Below are 22,693 nucleotides of genomic sequence, written 5' to 3'. Positions count from 1 at the left end.
GGCTTACTGGAAACACCTCTGCAGAGCCCTCATAGCGACACAGTGATGGGAATGTTATCATCTACCTCACTCCTATTAACACTTGCTTTGATTTCTTCTGTCAGGTCTCTGTATTTTGAAATGGTTTCTCTATAGCTGAGAGATTCGGGTCTTTGGTGGGGTAACATGTATTAAAAAGTCTTTTTATGGGTCAGTGTTATGTCCAGCATTGTGGACAGCCACAGTTTTGACTATGATAATGGTCCAATTTGGTTTAGTCTTGGTTGGACTCTCAAGGATAAGATTTGTCTTGGGGAAAATGGCAGCCTTCTGATAATATAATTCTAGCCACTGGGTTGAGGGCTCTCTAGGTATTGGGAAGGGCTGAACTTTTGCAGCCCGCAAGGAACATATCCACAGTAGTCCCAAGTCCATCTATGATTCCTAGTGGTGATGGCCTAGACCTGGATTGCCATTATAAACTTCCTTCCCTATAAACAGCTCTGTGTAATTCAGCCATTTGTTTGATGCTTCTCTATCAGCATATCACTAATTGACTTCATGGCTGTCACCCATGGAAGGCCACACTGGGTCTTCACAGGCTCCATCCAGAGGTAAGCCCACTTTTTATATATCCAATTGGTGTGAGCCAATTGTCAGTCTTTGCTGTTGCTTGGTGAAGGGATATCCACTTGTTCCAGAAGAATCTCTCTTAAGCGTTTAACCTGTTATCTCTATCAATCCCTTTCCTCTTTTTGACCAGAAAACATATTCAGCTTTCATAGATACGCTTAGGGAAACAGACCTGTATTTCATTACTAATATATGGGGTTCTTATGAAGTATTTTCCAAATTTGTCCTTATCCACTTATAGCCCTGGAAGTATAGGTTAAGATACTATTATCATTCCAGGAAAGCACTGTTCCAGTCATCTCAGACTAAAGAGGACCAAGGAGGCCTGTTATAAACCGCATTTCTACTCCCCTGCATTGCGTAGTAGCCAGAGATTTTCCAGTAAACAATAGCATGACATAAAGAAGAATGGGGAGAGCCAAGTTTCTGTTAGGAACCATAGTTTCCTTTGAGATGAGAGGTATGTGTATGTTTGTGTGTGTGTGTGTGTGTGTGTGTGTGTGTGTCCTAATTAAGCTTTTCAAATAGGTCACACCCAAAGATGGAGCAGCACCTTCTTAGCTTTGGGCTGTACTGAGGCCGTGTCTTGGCAATCCGTTTGGGTCTTTTTTTCCTTAATTAAGGAAACAAACAGTAGGTGCTATCAGTCCCCATTATAAAAATAGCTAACATTCCAATAACACTTTACGTTTTTCGAAGTACTTTATGTACTTAATCTCACTTGACCCTCAAGCCAGCTCTGTGAGAGGTAGCAGCATCAGTAGTCCCATTTTATAGATGACGAAACTGAGGACCAGAGGACACCCCTCTCACTGGGATCTCCATAGCTGTCTGACTGATCCTTGACTCTCTTCTTCGTGGGGTCCTCATCCAGGTGTGCCTCTAACCATAGGTGTGCCTCAGGGTTCTGTTCTGGGTCCTCTCCTCTTCTCCCTCTGTACCTCTTCACTTGGTGAGCTCACCAGCTCCCAGGGATCCAGTTACCCCTCTTGTGCTGATGTTTCTCTGGTCTATTTGCCCTGCCCTAACCTCTCTGCTGCCCTCCTATCTTTCAGACATTTTGAACTGCATATCCAGTAGACATCTTAGATTCAACGTGTCCAAAATGGAACTCATTACCTTTCCCCCTAAGCCTTCTCCTCCTTCCCCATCCTATCTTCCCTTTTACTATTGAGGACGACAATGTCTCCCATCCCTCAGGCTCCCAACCTCAGTATCATTCTGGACTCCTCACTCTCTCCCCCCACTTCTGCTCCATGTCCAAGTTGTTATCCAAAGCCTATCAATTGCACCTTTGCAGCATCTCTTGAATATGTTCTCTTCTCTCTAATATGCCTCCACTCCTCTGAAATCACTACCTTTATAACCTCACGCCTGGATCATTGCCTTCTGGGATGTCTGCCTGCCTCGAGTCTCTGCCCACTCCAACCCATCCTCCACTCAGCCACCAAAGGGACATTTTCTAAAGTGCAGGTCTGACCATGTTCCCCACCTCCCCCACTCAATAAACTTTTTTTTTTTTTGCTACCTATGGCCTCCAGGAGCAAATACAAAATGCTCTGTTTGGCATTCCGAATCCTTCATAACTTATGCCCCTCCTACCTTTGCAGTCTTCTTATTCCTTACTCTCCACCACACAATCATCAATCCAGTGACACCGGTCCCATGAATAAGATCCAGGAAGGCCCTGATCACAGCTTGAACCTCGAGTCAGAATCTTCTGCTCCTTGGTCCCTGCCTTTCTCCTAGCCTCCAGGCCTCTGTTTGCCGGCCCTAAGTTCTTTAGGATGGCTCATCCAGGGAAGTCTGGACTTCGAATGCCTTTTTCTCTCAAAATGCCCCTGTAGCAAGCCAAAGCTCTCCAGATCACATCCCTTATTATTCTTAGAGCAAATTGCCCCTGAAGTGTCTGTATATTGGAGGACATTCATTATGAGAAGGCCATAATAATAATTGTCATACATAGCTTTAATCAACAAACAAGCATACATTAAGCACCTACTTTATCATAGGCCTTTTCAACAGATCTGGAGATATCAAAACAAATGGAATCATCCCTGCCCTCCAGGGGCATATAACATATTAGGGGAGAGAATATGCATGTAAATAAATATAGGGAAAATAACAATTTTAAAATAGAAAGAAATCGGAGAAGGTCACACCAGACACTTGAGAGTGTGGACCAGGAAAGGTCACCGGCAGAGAGGCTGGTGCTTGGGATGAGCTTTGAAGGTAAGTAGGGGTGCCAAGAGGTGGAGATGAGGATGGAATTAATTCCCTGAGGGGGAGGGGCAGCAGGTATAAGGCCACAGAGACAGTCTGTGGGCTGTTCTAACTGTTTCTTGTCTGAGGAAAAATTCAGTGACAGGGCTAAACCAGAGAGTTTTGAGAAGGGGAGTGGACCACACTTGGGCAGGTTGGGGCCACATTGCCAAGGCCTTTTAATGCCAGGCAGAGGAGTTTGGATTTGACCCAGAGCACAACAGGGAGTCATTGAGTGGAGGAGTGATGTGGTCAGACCTGTGCTTTAGGAAAAACTGCTTGGAGAATGAATTGTAATGGGGAGAGACTTATGGCAGAGACACCAACTGGGAGGCTTTTGCAGTCCTCCAGGTAAGAGGCAGTAAGGGCTCACACGAAAGTGGCTATGTGAGGGGAAAGAGGGGCCACGTCCTAGGATGTTGTGAAGGTCAACATGACAAGATAATATGGGGTGACAATTTAGGAGCTGAGAATCGCTCCTAGGTTTTAAACCTGGGAAACCTGAAGGATGGTGGTGCCTTCAACAGGAAAAGTGAAGTCTGGAAGCATATGTGGTTAAGGAGAATCATTTGGAGACTTGAAGCTCTTTAGCCCGAAGGGGATGTGATCATTCTCTTAAGGTATTTGTTGGGCTGGCATGTGGAAGAGAAGAGGCTAGTCCTGCTTGGCTCTGGAGGGCAGAGCCGGGAGACTGGGGCAAAGGGCAAGGAGTTACAAAATGCTGAATGGAGGCTTGCTGCCACAACTTCCCAACAGTCAGAGCTGTCCCAGAGTCGAGCAGGCTGTCCCCAGAGGTAGTGGGGCCTCTCTACGTGGAACATCTGTAAGTAGGATGATCACTTGTCTGGGGCTCTCTGTTGGGTCTGGGGTGAACTAGAGGCTACCGAGGTCACTTCCACCTCTAAGATCCTATAATCGTGTGACTCGAGAGGCCCCTAGGTGGCATGGTAGCCAGAGTGCAGGACTGGAAGTCAGGAATACTGGAGTTCAAATCTGGCTTCAGACACGTATGTAGCTCTGGGATCCTGGGCAAGTTTCCTCATCTGTAAAATGGGGATTGTCAACCGGACTGAACCCCTCTAACCTATAGATGACTGGCACTGAACAGAGCAGGCCAGAGACAGGAGAATCAGGAATAATGCAGAAGTTTGATTTCAAAGTGAGCGAAACGGCCTGCAGGCAAGGAGGCAGATCAGACATATGTGTCAGGGCCCCACCCCTAGTGGGGGTACCAGAGACAGGGGGGCTGAACCCCAATGTATATACTTGTGGCTAGACATAGAGTCCAATAGTGTGGTGAGGCCCAACAACAACAGTGAGGCAAGGTTGTCTAGTGACAGAAAATCTAGGACTTATGTCCTGGGTCTGTTGGTGCTCGCCCAAGCTCAGGAACCATCAGTTCAGTTCCAGAGGGTAAGTGTAAAGGACTAGTGTTATGCCAAGCTCATGGTATAGCCTGCTTGCTGGGCCTTAACTCTAGAAAACAGGGCATCCCCTATCTTGACAGGATAATGATAGTATCTGCCTCCCACAGTTCTTGTGAGGGTCAAATGAGATAGTATACATAAAATGCTTCACAAAATGTAAAATGCTGTAGAAATTCTAGTTATTATTTTGACTATTATGTTATGCAAAGAGCATTGAACTTGGATTCAAGAGAGCAGGATTTGATCCCTCCTCTGATACCTGTTATCATTGACCACTTCTCTGAACCACCGTGGTTTTCATCTTTCCAGAGGGGCTAAGAATGCCTGTGTGCCTTGCTGTGAGGACAGTGCTTTGGAAGCCATAAAGCAGGATAGAAATGTGCCCCATTCCTGGTGTATGTGTTTAGCTCTTATTAAATCCAAAGGGCAGCCCGGAGAGATTGCCAGCCACTTAGGACAATGCTAGGGCCTGCTGCTCTTAGATGATTGTCATTCCTAGCTGATCCTTAGTCACAATTTCAGGGATCTGTGACTTCATCAGTATGGCTCCCCTCTCCACCAGTGCCTCCCTTCATCAAAAAAAAAAAATCACATGATATATGTACATAGTTGTTTGCGTGTTGTCTCTTCCACTAGAAGGATGCAGGCTCTGTGAGGGCAGGGACTAGTTTTTCCTATTTTATACTCGGTATTTAGCACAGTGTCTGGCACATAGTAGGTGCTTAATAAATCCTTTTTGACTTGACAATGTCCTGAGTTGCTGTGGTCAAAAAATTCATCCCCTTGTGGCCAAGCTGGTCAAAAACATTCTGGAAATGAGCTAGTCTAGTATTCAGATGATACATGCCCTGCTCTTCCTTCTGTCCTTCCTTTGCCAAGCCCAGACTGATCCCTGTGGATCAGCAGAGGTTCTGGTTACTCACAACTTAGTCCAGAATTATGGCCTTTGAATCCAGATGGACATTGGATCTACCACCACCCCCGCCATTTTGGATTGGAGGGCCTATAAGGAACATGCAGAAATGAGTAATCATAGGATTCCATTGGTATTAAGGGATGGCCTGCCGTATGCAGAAGCTTTTATTGTCATTTATCGAGAGCTGATCCTGCTTCTTTTCTTGGAAGGGAACATTTCACGGCCCACAGTCCCATTCAAGGGGCCTTTCCTGGGGCTCTTTCTTTCTTTGTACCCCTGTGAAGCTTTGGGTTCTGCAGTAGGCCACACACAGCTGTAGAAGATGCCAAGGGAAGTCATGTCAAGAGGATCACACTAGTGGAGGACTACCTCATTGGGCCTTGGTTTCATCTGTAAAATGGAGTCATATTGCCTGTGGTTCATTTCCCTCACCAGCTTGTGAGGCTCAGGTGATAGAATGTGGCTGTAGAGGGTTTTCTAAGTCCTTTGTGCTAGCAGAGAGGCAGAAATTGGGCTGGATTTGGAAGCTTGGAGTAAAGGACCTGGGTTCAAATCCCAGCCTTGCCCCTTTGTACTGGCGTAACTGTGAGCAGGTCACTTAATCTCCCTAGTTTCCTCATCTGTAAAGTGAGGGTCTTAGATGAGGTGACCTCTAAGGGATCTCTCAGCTCTAAATCTATGGACCTAGGAACTTTGAAGGTATACTCTGTGTACACGTATGCATGTGTATATATACACATCTGTCTACGCGGAGAAGAGAGAGGGGGGTGGTAGTGAGCTAATAACAGTTTCTTATGTAGGTCATATTTTTCATTTCAAAGCATTTTCCTTGCCATAGACTGGGAAGGTAGATACTAGTAAGCATTAATACCCCATTTTATAGATGAGTGAATGGAAACTCAAGAGAGCGGGACTTGGAATTGGGAAGACTCAGGTACAAATTCCCCTTTTAAATCACTAATTATTAGGGCGACTTTGGCCATACCCCTTAACCTCTTGGTTTCCTCTTCTGTAGAATGGAAATCATCATGATAGCCCCTCCCTCGCTGGGTTGTTGTCAAATACGTGAAAAGAACTTTGCCAGCAGCAAAGTGCCCTACCAAGGTCAGCTGTGGTGATAGTGATAGATAATGTTACACAATAAATGTGCCAACTTGTAGCAATATAAAATGTTCTGTCTTTTTTGTGTGTCTCAGAAAGGGCCATCATCTCTCCTCCTAGCAGGGAGCCTGGGCTGGGAGCTGGAGAGGCCAGATGCCAACGCTGAGTAGTTGTGTGATTTTGGCTGCTTCCCATCTCTTCAGCTTCAGCTTCTTCATCTGTAAAATGGAAGTGATGGTGTTCACACTCCCTCCCTGACCAGGTTGTTACAAAGAGAGTCCTTTGCGAAACTCAGATGTTGTGTAAATGTGTTATTACTCTCATCCTCAGCCACTAAAATTCAATAATAATAATTCCTAGAAAACAGCAGTAGAGAAGTTTGTACTTCACGTCCCCCACTTTCTTGAATTCCTTGCCGTCTTGCCTTTGTCTCGAATCACCAGGATCCAGCTTGAGCAGCCTCCCTGGTTGCCGTCTGCTTGAAGCCAGTCCTGCGTGAGCCTGAGCCCATCCCTACTCCAGGCACTGCCAGTCCCTTGCATTGATGCTAGAAGTACAAACTTGTAACAATTTCCCCTTTCACCCTCTGTCATCCGATAACTCTCCTGCCCCCCCATCCTTATTCTTGTCTCTGGGAAATGTTTTCCAACACTCTTCTCACCAGCTGCTGCCCTCACTCTGGTGCTGGGTGCCCAGCCTGGAAATTTTTGAACCTGCCTGCTGGCTCTGTGGGTCTGTCATTGGCTGCACTGTGGAAGGCAGCTGGGCCTCCGTTGCTTTCTTTTTTGTCTTCCTCTGCTGGGAAACCTGAGGGTGGGCTACAGGCCTTCTTTCAGTGGACTTCTATTGTGACCATGAACCATGCTGCTGTGGGGAATAAGGGAAGTTCACATTTATCTCACACTTTCACAGTGGCAAATTCACTTTTCTGTGTAGTGCCTGTCCAATAGCCAATGTTTTCTAGTGACCTGATGATGGCCCAAGGTCACACATTAAGTGGCAGAGCAAGATTTGAACCTGGGACCTCTGAAACCAAATCCAGCATCCTAACCCAGGTTGTAATGGTTAGAAGGAGGATTTGAGCCTAGGTCTTCTCTGTCTTCTCTCCATTGTACCTCACTGTTCTAAATCAAGAGATATATGTATGTATGTATGGATGGATGGATGGATGGATGAGTGGATGGATAGATAGTGATGGGGTAAAAGGACCCACCCAAGATCTTACAAGAATCCATATTGCAGCCAGGATTCCAACCCAGGATCTTTCACTGTTAATTCAGTGCCCTTCCTACTATACCCCAAGCGGTATGCCTGCTACAATGTGTAAGACATAAATCACAATTAAAGGAGACACATTGATTTGGGCTTTACAGTTTACTGGGCTTTGTCTTTCCTGCCGCTTTGTGAAGGAGAAGTCAGGAGATATTAGAACATCAGAGGCTAGCAGTTCTGGAAGGGACCTCAGTAACGAGCTAGTCACCTGGTACCCCAAAGGAGGCCCTTCTCCAAAGTACCAGAGGATGATTATTTCAAGCCCACATCAGCCCAGGTTCCTCCCGTGTCAACTGAGTGAGTTGGACAAGATCTCGAAGGCCCGTTTTGTCTTTTGATTCCCCATATTTCTATTTTCTGTTTCCCTTGTATAGTGAAGGCTTGTGGACCTGCCATCATTGGCACCTTTTGAGTAGGTGTGTGTAGGTATGCCTACAGCCACCGAGACTGGTGCTCTTGTCCCTTACCTTGTATGTCCTGACTCTTTCTGGAGCTCTCTCCATCAAGTGGTTGTCGTTGGACCCATTTTAAATAGCGAATGACCCGTAGCCTCTCCTCAGCGGGTCTAGGTCACAGCAGGCATGTAGACCCAGAGCCAAGGGCTGGATTTGGCAGCCAGTCCTGAATGCTCTTGGAAAGGGGCCTCTTTTGAGGGGAGCTGTTTCCACATAATATCAACTAGCATTTCTATAGTGCTTTTGGCAAAGCACTTTATGTATGTTGTCTCAATTTAGAGCCTTGGGAGGTAATTTATCCCCATTTTATTAATTCGTTATCATTATCCCCAATTTACAAATGAGGAAACTGGAGCTGACTGAGGTTAGGTTAAATGATTTTCCCAGGCAGCATTCACACTCAGGTTTCGTGCTGCAATCCAGTGCCCTAACCAGTCCACCACCCAGCTGCTCCACATAAGGACAGAAACCAGAGAGGAGGCTTTACAGAGTTTTGGTGTGTCCTTGAGATCCAGAGTTGGTGTCCAGGGACCTGAGCCCAAATCCCACCTCAACATTACAAGCTAGCTCTATCATCCCCTTAGGCTAAAGATTTCCCCTCTCTACTCTTCTCTCCCTCCTTGTAAAAGGAGAGAAGATTGGGCTGGAAGATCTTCAGGTCTCCATCTGGCTCCATCATCCATGCTTTGGATTCATGTGTCCTGAAAGCAAAGCTCAAGGCCAGTTGGAAAGTGGGCAATGCCTAGCCAGCTTAGAGGTCGCTCCTCTCCAGAGCCAAGTTTTCCAGTCTGTTTTATTCAGTATTTCCCCTCTTTCTTTGCAACTGTCCAAGAGGAGATTTAAACCTATACCATCCTGACTCCAAGTCCCAGTATGCTGTCTCTCTATCCTGCCTCCCAAGGAAGCACACTGCCTTAGAAAGAGGAACAGACTCAGAGTCAGAGCATCTGGGGGTAGATGTTGTCTCTGTCACTTGTTAACCATATGACCTTGGGCAAGTCACTTCCCTTCTTTGTAGGCTTCAGTTTGCTGCTTTACAAAATGAAGCAGTTGGACGTGATGACCTTCATGGTGTAAGTTAATGGTTCTGAGAAAATCACACTGATTCTGATTTCAACTCTGTGTCAGTGTGAGCTCTCACTATTAATGCCACCTGGTCTGTGAAATGGATCCGATGGAGAAATGGATCAAAAAAAGGCTAGAGTCAGCCTTACTACTCAGAAGAACGTGAATGTGGTTGTTCAGTCGTTTCAGTCATCTCTGACTCTTCACGACCCCAATTGGGGTTCTCTTGGCAAAGATACTGGAGGGATTTTTCATGTCCTCCTCCAGCTCATTTGACAGATGAGGAAACTGAGGCAAACAGGATGAAGTGACTTGCCAAGGGTCACACATCTAGTAAGTGTCTGGGGCCAGATTTGAACTCAGGAAGAGGAGTTTTCCTGACTCCAGGCCCAGCACTCTGTTGCCACCCAGCTTCCTGCAGAATGTGCATGTTGGCTTTGAAGAGTGGCTCCATGCCTGTTTTTCTAAAGTGACTCCTAGACGTTCTTCATAGGTTAAAATTAGGACCTCCTCTAGGTGGTTTGTGGGAATAATAGGAGGAGAATTGGCTTTAGAGTCAAAGGACCTTGGTTTTGGGAGGCACTGGAGGAGTTGTTGCCTCTCTGGGCCGATATGGTAGATAGAGAGTAGAATAGACAGTGAGTTGAGTGGCCCCCCTTCCCGCCTGGGCAGAATTGGGAGGAGCGGGTAGAAATAGAAAAGTTCGAATTTGGCTCCTGGTCAGGAAGAAGAAGTTCCTAATCGTAAGAGCTATTCCCTCCCCCCAGGGAATGGGCCACCTGCCCTCAAGGAGCTTACGTTACAGGGTTATAAGACATGGCTATGTTACCCTTTGTCCCCTGATGAGTTCATCAGAGACTAAGCAAAGCACCATGAGGTCGAAAGGAAAGGTCATTACCAAGCGGGGGGTCTAGGAGGGGTTCACAGATCGGATGGTCTCCAAGTTGTACTTTCAGGGATGAGTCAGAGTCCAGTGGGCAGAGGGAGCCCGGGAGGATGTTCCAGACCCAAGGTACAGGCCGATCGAAGTCATTGAGGCATGAGAACACAGCATGGGTCAGTGGACAAAGAGGAGTCTGGTCTGGCTGGAGCATGATACAAGGAGGGGGCTAATATGAGCTTGGAAGGGTAGAATGGTGCCAGGTTTGTGGAACAGTAACAATAATACAATTGGCATTTCTGTGGTTCTTTGAAGTTTGAAAAGCACTTTGATCCCCATGACAACCCCAGGAGGTAGGTGCTGTTATTATCCCCATTTTCAAATGAGGTAACTGAGGCTGGCAGAGGTTAATTGACTCGCGCAGTGCCCCCCAGCTAGGAAGTGTCTGAGGCTGGATTTGAACTCAGATCTTCCTGACTCCAGTCCCAGTGCTCTGTGCACTGGGGCACCACTAGGAAGGCCTTGGATGTCAAGTAGAGGAGTTGCTACTTTATGCAGGAGACCATAAATAGCTGCTGAAGACTTCTGAAAAAGATTGACAGTTTTTAATAAACGGTTATCGAATTGAATTGAATGACCAGATCTATGGTGATGAAAATTTACATTCACAACAAAACAAAGACTAGATCAGAAGAGGGAAATGATGACCGTAGTGTGATTTGTAAGGAAAAATGTTACCGATGTAAATTGCCTGGGCTTGGCTCCAATTAGATGTGAGAAATGAAGGAGGGGATGAGTAAACAATAAACCCAAAGGTTCGGCTTCAGAGGCTGAGTGAATAGTGGTGCCACAGACCAAAACGGCACTGTCGGAAGGGGGGAGAAGATTCCAGGGGAGAGGCAACGAATGAGTTTCATTTGGGAACTGAGGGAGTTTCAGGTGCCAGTGGGACAGTAAGGAAAGGGGGAGGATCCGAGGATCTGAAGGTCAGAAGAGAAAGGGCAGGACACAAGACAAAAGTTTGCGAGTCATCTATGCAGAGATGGTTGTTGAAGCCATGGTGATGCATGAGATTGCCAAAGAAATAAGTTTAGGAGGAAAGAAAAAGGTATAAAGGATCAAACTTAGAGGTTTTATGTGTGTATACATATACATGTGCATGGATATATATGGATATATATTTCTGTACATAGGTATATATATATGTGTGTATGTATATATGTTTGAGTGTGTACGTATACACACACACACACACACACACACCCTAGCCTCGATCCTTTACTTTCTCTTCCGTGGGTGTGTGTGTATACATACATATACAGTACTGCCATTACTGTCATTTCCAGAACACAAATGCACCTGATTCATTAGGGCACATTTTGAGCATAATTCAAATTTTTAGTTTGCTCATACAGGATTTCTTTGGAGAGAAACAAGAGAGAGAACACAGGAAAAATTCCATATATATTGTATATCTTCTGACTCAGGTAGGAGCTGTGGTCAGGGGAGGGCTATGCTGAGCCTATCCCCTCCCCCACTTTCTTCTGAGACTTTCAGACCACTGGGTCTCTAGCCCAGCTCATGGGAACCAGGGTGTTAGTTGAGCATCAGCCTTTAATGTAGTATTTATTTATTTCTTAAGTATTTAACATGCATAACACTGTCCTACTGTTTTAATTGGGTTGCTATCTTTTTTATTTGTCACTGATGAAATTGTTGAGACTTGTACTCCTAACCACATTTCCCCCGTAAATCCTATGGTTTTTTATTGCTTAATTTTACATAGTGCAGTACTTTTGTGCTGGGTTATAGCAGAACTGACAGTATGTGTAATTTCAACTCAAATAGTTCATAATTATTCAACATTCTTTGGTAAAAGGGAATAAAATATAATTATTCCCAACTTAGAAAAAATGGAAGAAATGTTCAATACAGTTATTATAGCAAATACAGTATTTATTGTTTATTAAAAACAAAAGTAAAAATAATCCACTGATGTAAATTCACAAAGAAAATTCCAGGCTCATGGGAAAAGCCTTCTATCTCATCTTCTCCAAATTATTAAACACATTCAGTAGATATTTAGTAAATGCTACTGGACTATGAGAGATGAGGGTGCTAACTCCCCTCAAGTAGCCTACCATCTATAGTAAAGTTGGAGAGATTCTAATACAAATTAGAAGACAAGCAAATATCTTGTAAGGTCTTAATCATACCATCTTAGCTTTGATACCTTAAGTAGGTGAGAAAACTTGGAGGAATCTATCAGAACTGAGTATAAACAGGGCCTGTAAATCTCCTTGAATCAAAGCCATCGGGCAAGAAACCAAGTCATGCCCAGAGAAATTGTATAAAGATAAGCAGCTATGTCAGAGCTAGGGTGAGATTCTGAGTGGATTCAAAAGATTGGAGCAAGAAAGACCAAGGGGAGGACTGAGCAGTGGCCAAGAATATCTAGGGAGCAGAAGGGAAATGTTGAGCGAACAGAGCCATTGGTTCTGTAGGCATCTGTTTCAGAGAAGAAAGGAAAGAAAGTCTTGAGAAAAGGTCAGTTCTTTCCCCAGCTTCCACAGACAGTGTAATTTAATCTGTTGTTTCATTAACCAGACATTTCTAGTAACTGTCTTTTGCCTCTGCCACAAAGGGGCCAGGGGTTAACCAGAGATAGTTATAAATGTAAGGTTGGGCAAAGAGCCCAAACTCTACCTAGAGAGAAGAAAGCTTCCTAAATTCAGGCTTCCAGCACTTGCAGACCCAAACTTTTCATCTAAAGTAAACTTGCTAAAAGGGATGGTAGGGAAACACAGAGGGACCTTAGGGGCCATTATATAGGACCCATCCTAGGTTTGAAATGAGCTGATTTTTGCCACATAGTCTTACAACTAGAATATGAGATTTGCTCGAGCTCTAATTTGTGTTAGAATCTCTGAAGGTGCATGGTAAGCACCTTGAGAACAGTCACATCCGAGTTGCTAGCAGAGTGCATTGTACATAGGAACCACTGATGGATGCAGGGGATTGGCTGGTATATGAACAAGAAACATGAAAGTTTCTGGAAAATGGGAATATGAGGTTAATAGAAGGGAAGGGGCTGATCCACATGAGAGGCAGGCTGCTGCAAGAGGGACTGGGCCCAAATTGTCAAGGAGTTTGTTTTGTCTTTACTATCTAAGCTGTTATACAGCAACTAGAAGGCATATCCAGTGGATAAAGTACTGGACTTAGAGTTAGGATGACCTGAGTTCAAATCTTCCCTCAGGTGCTTGCTAGCTTTGTAACCCTGGGGAAGTTAACATCTCTGGCCCCATTTTCTTCATCTGTAAACTGGGGGTAATAGTACTGCTTCCCTTATATGTTTGTTCTGAGAATTCAATGAAAGATCATAAATAAAAATCAGTGACAGCTATTTTTATGCTTATGAACAGTGCAAGAAAAGAAGGAGGCACCTGATTTCTCATTGTCATTGTTCAGTCCTCTTTTCAGTCTGTGTACTCTTCCATGACCCCATTTGGGGTTTTCTTAGCAAAAATACTGGTTTGCCATTTCCTTCTCCAGCTCATTTAACAGATGAGGAAACTGAGGCAGAGTGAAACGACTCGCCCAGGGTCACACAGCTAGTAAGTGTCTGAGACAAGATTTGAACTCAGGAAGATGAGTCTTCTTGACTCTAGGCCTGGCACTCTATGCACTATGGTGCCACCTGGCTGCTCTTCTCATTGTAGGGAGAGGAAAAAAAACCCAACCAAAAAACCTCTTGAATGTTAAAAGTTCAATTCCTGAGTTCTCTTTTCCTTCTATATCTCGCCCCCCGCCCCCGCCAAAAAAAAAAACAACCACAACAAAAAAAATAAACCAACCCAGGTCTCTCAGGTGATGGTTTCCCCCAACTTGCAGCTCCTTTATCTTTCCCATCCTGAGAGTGTTTCTTCATCTTTTCATCAACTCTAATAAAATCTAAGACTCTGTATCCTTTGACCCCTTGTCCAGACACTTTCTCACTCACAGCTGTCCCCTTTACTTGGCTAAGAAATCAGGACATGGCTGATCCCTTGATTGTGCCAATTACATAGAATCGCCTCATTCTACTAGGCACGTTGCATAACCTGTAAATGTTTAAACTCTGTCGTTTGATGATCATTGGGTCGGAACCTCATTTTCACCAGGGGTCTCTCTGAGGCTAGAGAAGCCAGTCTAGTCAACATCACCAGGGACCATCTCCAAGACCCAGTTTTCCAGTGTTCTGTAGATTTACTTCCCAGGTATGGATTTTCTAAGCCTGTCTCATTGATATATAGTATTGCTGGGTTAATATTAACTTAGAATACTGGAGAGAGCATTGGACTTAGCCTCAGTTTGAATTTGAGTTCTACTTAAAGTGTGAATGTTCTTGGATGTTTTACTCATTCAAGAAACACTTAATAAGTGCCTACTATGTGTCAGGCAGTATAAAGAAAAGAAGAAAGAAAGAAAAGAGAGAGAGAGAGAGAGAGAGAGAGAGAGAGACCAAGAGAGAGAAAGAGAGAGAGAGACTGAGAGAGAGAGAGAGAGAGACAGAAACAGACCTGCCTTTTGGGAGCTTTTATTCTACTGGAGAGAAACAACATGTATACAGATAAGTAAATTCAAAAACAATTATAGATAGATAGAACATAGATAGATAGACTAAATCTATAGTAATTGGGGGAGATGGGGTATTAACCAGGAAGATTAGGAAGAGCCTCTTGCACAAGGTCCTACTTGAGCTGAGGACCCAGGAGGAGAGCCCAGGAGGCAGAGGTAAATGGGGGGAGAGAATTTCAGGCATGGAAGTGGGAGATGGGGAAGAGGGACAGCCAAGTAATTGATTAACATTTAAGGTGTTTTAGGAGGTGTGACATGGAATCAGTTAGTGTGATGGGATGGTCACTTTTTTTTCTCCAGAGCTCAGTTTCTGCCCCCTTTAAAATGAAGACGTTTAACCAGGTGATCACTAATGCTAAATACTGAGATTCTGTGACTCCCAGGGGAATGTTGACAGCTTCAAATTTTCACTTTTTATTTATCAACTTACCTGATTTTAATAAATTGGGGTGCTATGCATATTAGTACATGATGGGCAAAGAGACAGAAACCAAAGAGAGACAGAGAAGGAGGAAGGGAGAGACAGATGAAGACAGACAAAGAAACAGAGGGAAGAAGGAGGGAGGGAGGGGGGAAGAGAGAAAGCCAGCCAGCCAATGCTCTTGTAATTAGATCCCTCCCCGATGCTTACTACTTGTGTTACCTTGGGCAGTTTATTTCTCTCCCTGGTCCTTAGTTTCCTCATCTGTGAAATGAGACTTTGGACTGGATAACCTCTGAAGTTCTTCCGGCTTGACTGCTAGGAACCTATGAACTCTTGGCATCCCTCTCTAGTTCAGCCCTTAACCACCTTGCACTCGGCTCTAGAAAATACAATTTCAAATCAATTGGATATTTCCCCCAGGATCTCTACTTCATCCATACCTCTTGATATTTCATTGATATTCCTTATTTTGTCCCAAGTATCTCCTCTTGGCATTGGTCTTCACTTGCCCATTATAACTGAAGGGCTAAAGGAGTCTATCTTCCTTTCACACAGTCCAGAATAGGATGGAATGAAATAGACAAGCATTTATTCATCACCATGTTCCAAGAATTGTGCTAAAATATGCACGGGGCATGCAAGAACTAAAGTGACCTCAGTCCTTGGTCTCAGAGAGCTCATGGTCTGATTGGGGGAGATGGCCTAGGGAAGTCCAGCTGCAGAGTGACTGGTGAGACCGAGGGAATGTCAAGGTGTAGCAGTGGGGCCACTGGAAAGGCCCAGCCCAATGGTCCTTAGGAAACATGCTTGGGAAGAGGAGATCTGGTGGTCTCAGGGTAGGCAAGGTACAGGCTAGGGCTAGACTGGGGAAAGAGGGGAGGGAACAAAGGTTTCTTACATCAGTCTATTGGACATTTGTATAGCACTCTCCAGCCTTGTTTTCCCCCTTACTGGTGTCCTTAAAACTGAATTGTACAATAAAATATTTTTATTTGCCCACCATTCATCTTTGTAATATAGTCAGAGGCTTTGGATCCAAACAGGGTTGGAGTTAGCTCTATTCAGTTACAAAAATCATTCATTTTGTGCAGACTGGGGTAGGAGTAGTAGCAGAAAGATAAATTCAGACCTAATATATAGGGAGTATTGTAAAAAAAACACTTCCTAAAACTTAGAGATATTAAATCTGAGTTCAGATCTCACTTCTGTTACTTTTTACCTGTGTGATCTTGGATGATTCATTTATTTCTCCTCTTATCTCTCCTCTCTTAAGTCTCAGTTTTGACTATAAGATGGCTTTCATGAGCTGGGGGTGGGGAGGAGGGTAAATCCTCTGACCACTTGCTTGCCATTCTATTCAGGTGAGGATTGTATCAGTTGTCCTCTGAAGGCCCTTCCAACTCTGGGATTCTGGGATAAGCTTTTTCCCCACTTATATTTGAATTCTCAAGTAGATAGAACCATGTGTATTTTCCTCAGAGCTCTTGGGGACCATCTCTAAATAGCAAAAGTAGAAAATTGAATCCCAAGGGAACGTCCTGATTTAGATGTTTGTGGCCAAGTTTTAGAAACCCACATTTGAAAAACACGTTGGGTGAATGGACGGAACTTTGTAAATTTATGCTTTGAAAAGATGAATGATTTCCTCATCATTGGGGAATATTTCTTAAATGCCTCATTGAGCATGATGGACTGGGCACAGAACAGAGCAATTTAAACAAGATTGTAAAGGCCTTCGTGAGGCCAAAATTGTGCTTTCATTGGAGGGAATACTGATCTGGAGGAAGGCGAGGAGAGACAGACAATGAAATAGACTGTGAATACATAATACCTGAAGCCTTCGTTAAGTCCTCATGCAGTTTTTAACTAACCCCTGAGGTTGTCAGAGCCATGAATAAAGGCTCGGAATGACTGATATTTGAGGATGGAAAGCATGTTTTTTGACCCTCCTGCTGTGGGCTCCAGTTCTGCCATCCGCTTGGTCATTACCATCTCATCTACACAGGTCACTGTGTTCATTTGTTGTAGCTTCTGAAAACAGAATAAATGTCAGATGTCTGATGTGGTCATTTTAGACATTATAGAGTCATGGGTTCTCAGCCATTTAGTACAACTGAGACCTGAGAGAGAATTCCATTTGCATAGTACCAAACCATGGTCAGCCATCTAGCCTTGGTATGGAGACCACCAGTGAAAGGAATCCCACTCCTTCCATTCCTGGGCAGCCTTAATTACTAGACACTTTTAGCTTATCTCAAGTCTTCCTCTGCCTCCCTTACAACTTCCACTCAGTGTTTCTGGTTCTGCCCTCTAGGGACAAGCAGACATTTGAGTCTTTCAAGTACTTGAAGGGAATTATTGTATTTTCTTAAGTCTTCTCTTCTCCAGGCTAGAGATCCCCAGTTCCTTCTAACGAACCTTATACTTCATGATTCCGAGGCTCTTATTCACCCTCCAGGATGTCCAGCTACTCAGCATGCTTCCTAAAATAGCATCCAGTACTGACCTCAACACCCCCAATAGGGTCTGACCAGGACAGAGCACCATGGGAATAATACCTCCTTCCATCTTGGATAATGGATCGTTGGAGATTGAACAATTTAATGTGGCTTCATTTCCCTTAGCTTTCTTGACTTCTTTGTTCTGTTGTTGACCCATTGAGCTTCCAGATCTTTTCAGATGCATTCCTGTCCAGCCACACTCCGTCTTCTAATTATGAAGGTGATTTTTTAACCCAAGTATAAGACTTTTGCATTTATCCCTATAGATTTTGTCTTATCAACTTCTTACCCAATAGTCTAAAGCCAATTGAAACCTCTTTAGATGCTGACTCTAATATCTAACATGCCATTCAGTTATTTTGATGGATAGCTAATATGCTACTTATTAAATCAACAAGTACCTACTATGTGCCACATACTTTGCAAAAGAATAATCACCCATTTTTTCCATTACCATTCAATAGTTGTAAGAATACTGAGGGAATGTAAATGAAGTCCTCTCAGCTCCTCAGGGTCAGTGTAAGAGACAAAGAGACTCCAGGGTTTAAGTCCCAGCTATTTCTCCAACTTATTTGTCCTCTTTGATTAGAAAACTTAAGTATTTATTTTATTTTATTTTTTTTGTTTTTTACCAGTTCTGTCCTTTGGACTTCAATAACTATGAGGCTCTTCCTCATAGAGTTGTCTGAACCTCTGTGCTGGTGAGAAACAATTGTTTTCCCCTCAACTAGCCAGTCCCATCTAATTCCTTTTCTGCGCTGGAACCATTTCCATAGGCCTTCTGAGCTGCCTGACATAGGCATGAATAAAATATAAGAGCATTTCCCCCCAATTCCTGCTGAGCTAAAACCAGTAATTAGGAAACCAAGATGAGGAAATGTATGCAGATAAAAGACACCGCCCTCCCTTTCTTGCTGCAGGCCCTTTGCTCAACAGAAACCTTTCTAGTTTGGTTTTGCAGTAGTCTGCCGATAAGATAACATTTGTCAATCCTCCTTACTCAGCTGACTTCGGGTCCATCATCGATTGTCATTTCATCCATATTTTTATAGACTAAGTGACTTCCTACTGTTCATTTCATGTTTGTCACCAAGAAAACAAGGGCATCACAGAGAAGCTAGGAAAGTGGAATCTACAACAATCCTGAAATTCAAGAATTCTGAGTCTTAACTCAGAATCCTGCTAGGTGTTATCATATTGGTCAACTATTTCTAAGGCACTTGGGGGTATTTTTAAAATTTAAACCAAAATTCTAATTGTGTTTCAACTCTAGCATAATTCATGTCAATTCAATTAATAGTCAATAACCGCCTCCCTCATGAAGTCTTTCCAGTTCTCCCACAGCTAGTTCCTTTCTATCTTGTATTTAACTCTCTTGGGAGTATTTGTATTTATTCTCTTTCTGTTTATTCATTATACACTTCTGTGCATGTATTGTCTCCCCCATCAGAATGCAGACTCTTCTCGAGAGTAGAGATTGTTTAATTTTTTGTTATCTGTATGCGCAGTGCCTACCTAGCCCAATGTCTGACACACACATAGTTGACTCGATATAAAGGTTATTGATTGCTTCATTGACCATTTATTGAGCGACTGCTCTCTGTAAGTATTGGGCTATGTCACCCTCTCGATGACTCAGAGAACTCTCCAAGACAAAGATTCCTCACAATTAGTTCCCTAACTCAATGAAATCACACTGAATTACACATACAAACAGAGAGAGACACAGAGAGAGACAGACAGACAGAGACAGACAGACAGAGAGACAGACAGAGCGGGGCGGGGGGAGGAGAGGGGAGAGAGAGAGCTTAAATAGTTCCATCAATCATTTCTTCATTTAAAAAAAATCCTTCAGTATGAATGAGTTTAGGATACTTTTCTGTGAGTCCCTTTTTACTGAGACTCGCCACCATGAAAAGAGGAGGAGGCACATGAAGGAGAAGGGAAGGAGAGCCTGGCACTCCTAGAAACACACCAGCTGCTTCACAGCTTTGCCACATGTGATCTGAGTACATTTGGGAAGTGTTCCCAGGGGTCAGCAAATTGGAGCCTACAGCCTGTTTTTTGCATGACCAGGGATTTAAAATCATTTCTGCTTTTTTAAATACAACAAAAGTTTATTTATAAATGTAAAGACCATTCTTAGCTCCAAGGTGGGCAGTGGCAAGCTACTGACATTTCTTTGTATCAGGCCAGAAAATGAAGTTGTGGGAAAAAAGGGAGGACATGGACATGAGTCCCAAGTTCAGATTCCAGTTCTGATATATATTAACTGTGGGACCATCAGCAAGTTACTTTGTCTTTTTGACACCCATTTTCCTCATCTGCAGAATGGGGGAGATCATTCCCACATACTTCAACGTGGTCTTGTGAGAGACCATGACACCATAGAAAGGACCTCGAATTGAGGACCAGAGGATTAGAGTTCCCTGGGAGACTGATGTTAAATGACTTCTTCAGGGTCACCTAGCTAGTATTTGTCAAAGGTAGCACTTGAACCCAGCTCTTCCTAAGCACTCCATTATCAACTGCTATTAATTAGTTAGAATCCAGACTCCAGCCATGGCTTCCCAGTGTGCCTTCAGGCAGGTCACTTCTGTGAACCTCAGTTTCTTCATTTGTAGCATGAGGGGGTTGGGCTAGATGACCTTTGAGGTCCCTTTCTGCTCTAAATTTGTGATTTTATAAAAGCACATCGTAAACTTTCAAGATGTACAGAAATGTGAGCTGTTCCTTTAAGATATCATGCATCTGTGTGTGTATATATAGACAGAGAGATTGATAGTTTCATATATAGTTATTAACTTTCAAAGAACACCTCAGATCCTTCCTTCTCCTACTTCTTTTCAGTCCATGGGCAGCTAGTAGCACAGGGGGTAGATTGCTGGGCCTAGAATCAGGAAGACCTAACTCCCGGATTCAGGGTGGGGGGGGGGAGTGGGTTCATAAGAAGTGTCACACCTGAGTTCAGGTGTGACCCCAGACACTTAAATAAGCTGGAAAAGGAAATGGCAAAGCCCTCCATCATCTCTGCCAAGAAAACCCCAAATGGGGTCACGGAGAGTTGGACACAACTCAAAATACTGAACAACTGCGATACCACAGAATTTAATCATCGCATTATTATAAAACCAAAATCATATGGAATTATAACCAGATTCTTCAGTTGGAAAAGTTGCGTCAGTCTCCTCTCTCATCGCCTCAGTCACCATCCCTGTCACTTCCCAAACCAAAATAACTCCTCCCTAGGGGCTCCTTCCCCCAGGAGATTCTAAGCTCCCTGAGGGTGCTGCCTTTACTCTTTTTCTTTCTGTGCCAGCACTTGGTGCAATGCTTGGTGCATAATAAGCATCTAATAAATGCCTTTTTCTTCGTGTATTCATGTGTTTGCGCATTTCCTGTCATTTCATATGTGGGACTGGCCCTTCCCAGATTGTAAACTCCTTAAGGGCAGAGAATGGTGATTTGTGATCCTGATCTCCTCCAGTGCCCCTACCATGGAGTCCTTTCATTAGTGATGACGATGATGCTGATGATGATGATGGACATCTGTATAGTGCTTTAAGGTTATACAATGTTCTCTACAAACATTACCTCTTCTATTGTCACAACCCACGGGAGGTAGGTGCTATCATTATCTCTGTTTTACATATGAGGAAACTGATGTAGGCAGGAGGTAAAATGACTTACCCAGGGTCACACAGCTATTACTTGTCTGGAGCCAAATTTGAATTCAAGTCTCCCTGACTCTAGGTTCTGGACTCTATTCACTGCAGCACCTAGCTTCCTCGTCATAGTTGGTAGAGGTAATGGGGTACAGTGGAATGAGTGCCCAATTCGTATACTGCTTTAATGTTTACAACGCACTTTACTTGATTAGCCCATTTCATCTCTATAGCCAGTTGTAACTAGGTCAAGGCGACTGGAGCTTTGCCTCAAGAAATCAAAAGTTAGGGGATACAGAAATTTAACACAAGTTCTTTTAGTGGTTAGAAGTCACTATAGTTTCTAATTCTTCTAACCATTTGATTGAACTGGTCTTCATTGCTTATTGCATTTTTTTCACACCATGAATTACAAAGTCAGATTCAATGTGTTGCTAATCTGTACCACTGGCCCCAGACACCAAAATTGCTAGTTATAGCACTGGTCACAATGACTCTGTGAAGGTGTTTACAGGTGCTATTATCCCCCTTATACACAGAAAATGAAACTGGGGGCAGTGGGGGCAGGTTCATTTCGTCACACAGTGAATAGGAAGTATCAGAGACAGTCATCAGACCCAGGTCTTTTCTGACTCCAAGTCCAATCAATCAGCAAGCATTTATTAAGCACTCATTGTTTGCCTGAAGCCACGTCAGCTTAAGAGGTAAATACAGGATTCTTAATAGTCCCTCTCCAGATGGTCCCAAGGCATCACTAAACCTTTGGGTCATTTAAGGCAGTGATGCTTGGAGAAGAAACAAATGGAATTTGCCCTGGTGCACTGCACCTGGTGATGTGATGTACGCTGACACACAGTAGGGAAATGCTGTTCATAGAATAGATTTTGTGCTGCATGGGACACCACTGCCTGCTTGGAACTGACCCAGATGATAGTGAGTTTTGTACCTTGCCATGAATGTCCTTCCAAAAAATAAAATTGTTTTTGAGCATGAGAGATAATCGAGGCTTTGTAACTTAAAAACCCTTCCTGCAAAGTTCCTATCCAGCCTTTTCTCATTGTGCCCCACCCCCTGTCCCCAGCTAAAAGGGTTCTCTTCCTCCTAGCATTTCATCTGAATCTGTTCTTGGACCCCACATACCCTACCTTGTATCTACTGATCTATGTGCATAATAGAGCTGGGCATGTGCATTGATTGACCTCTTTATGTGGGACACACACTCTGGCTAAAGGACATAAACAACTTGGCAATGCCTGATTTTTCCTTGGGACCCCATGATTGGAGGGGGTCAAAGAGCCTTGGCCCAGAGGGCTGGCCGCTCAGCAGTCTTTAAGATGAACCAAGAGAAGAGCTCCACCACTCTCTTCTCTTCCTCTGTTTTGAGCGTATCACTTAGGACTCAGTGAGGGAAACAAACAAACAAAAAAATAGACCAAGTGGGACTAAGGACCCGAGGCTCCTTTGTTGTGGTGGACAGTGCCCTGGACCAGAAG

General features: G+C 43.9%; 1 protein-coding gene across 4 annotated transcripts in view; it reads left to right on the top strand.

Annotated features, from left to right (window-relative positions):
* The window catches only part of RHOBTB1 (Rho related BTB domain containing 1), a 190,190-nt gene that overhangs the window by 114,818 nt on the left and 52,679 nt on the right, over window positions 1–22,693 (top strand). The window contains exon 1 of one of the 4 annotated variants that reach the window (XM_036735060.1): window positions 14,170–14,249. The exons of the other annotated variants lie outside the window; for them this stretch is intronic. The gene's annotated coding sequence lies outside the window, so the exon portion shown is untranslated. Of the gene's footprint in view, window positions 1–14,169; window positions 14,250–22,693 lie in introns of those variants that run through there. 4 annotated transcript variants of the gene reach the window in all.

The sequence above is a fragment of the Trichosurus vulpecula genome, chromosome 8 (assembly GCF_011100635.1).
Source record: "Trichosurus vulpecula isolate mTriVul1 chromosome 8, mTriVul1.pri, whole genome shotgun sequence".
Classification (NCBI taxonomy): domain Eukaryota; kingdom Metazoa; phylum Chordata; class Mammalia; order Diprotodontia; family Phalangeridae; genus Trichosurus; species Trichosurus vulpecula.
This window is presented reverse-complemented; position numbering and strand designations above follow the sequence as displayed.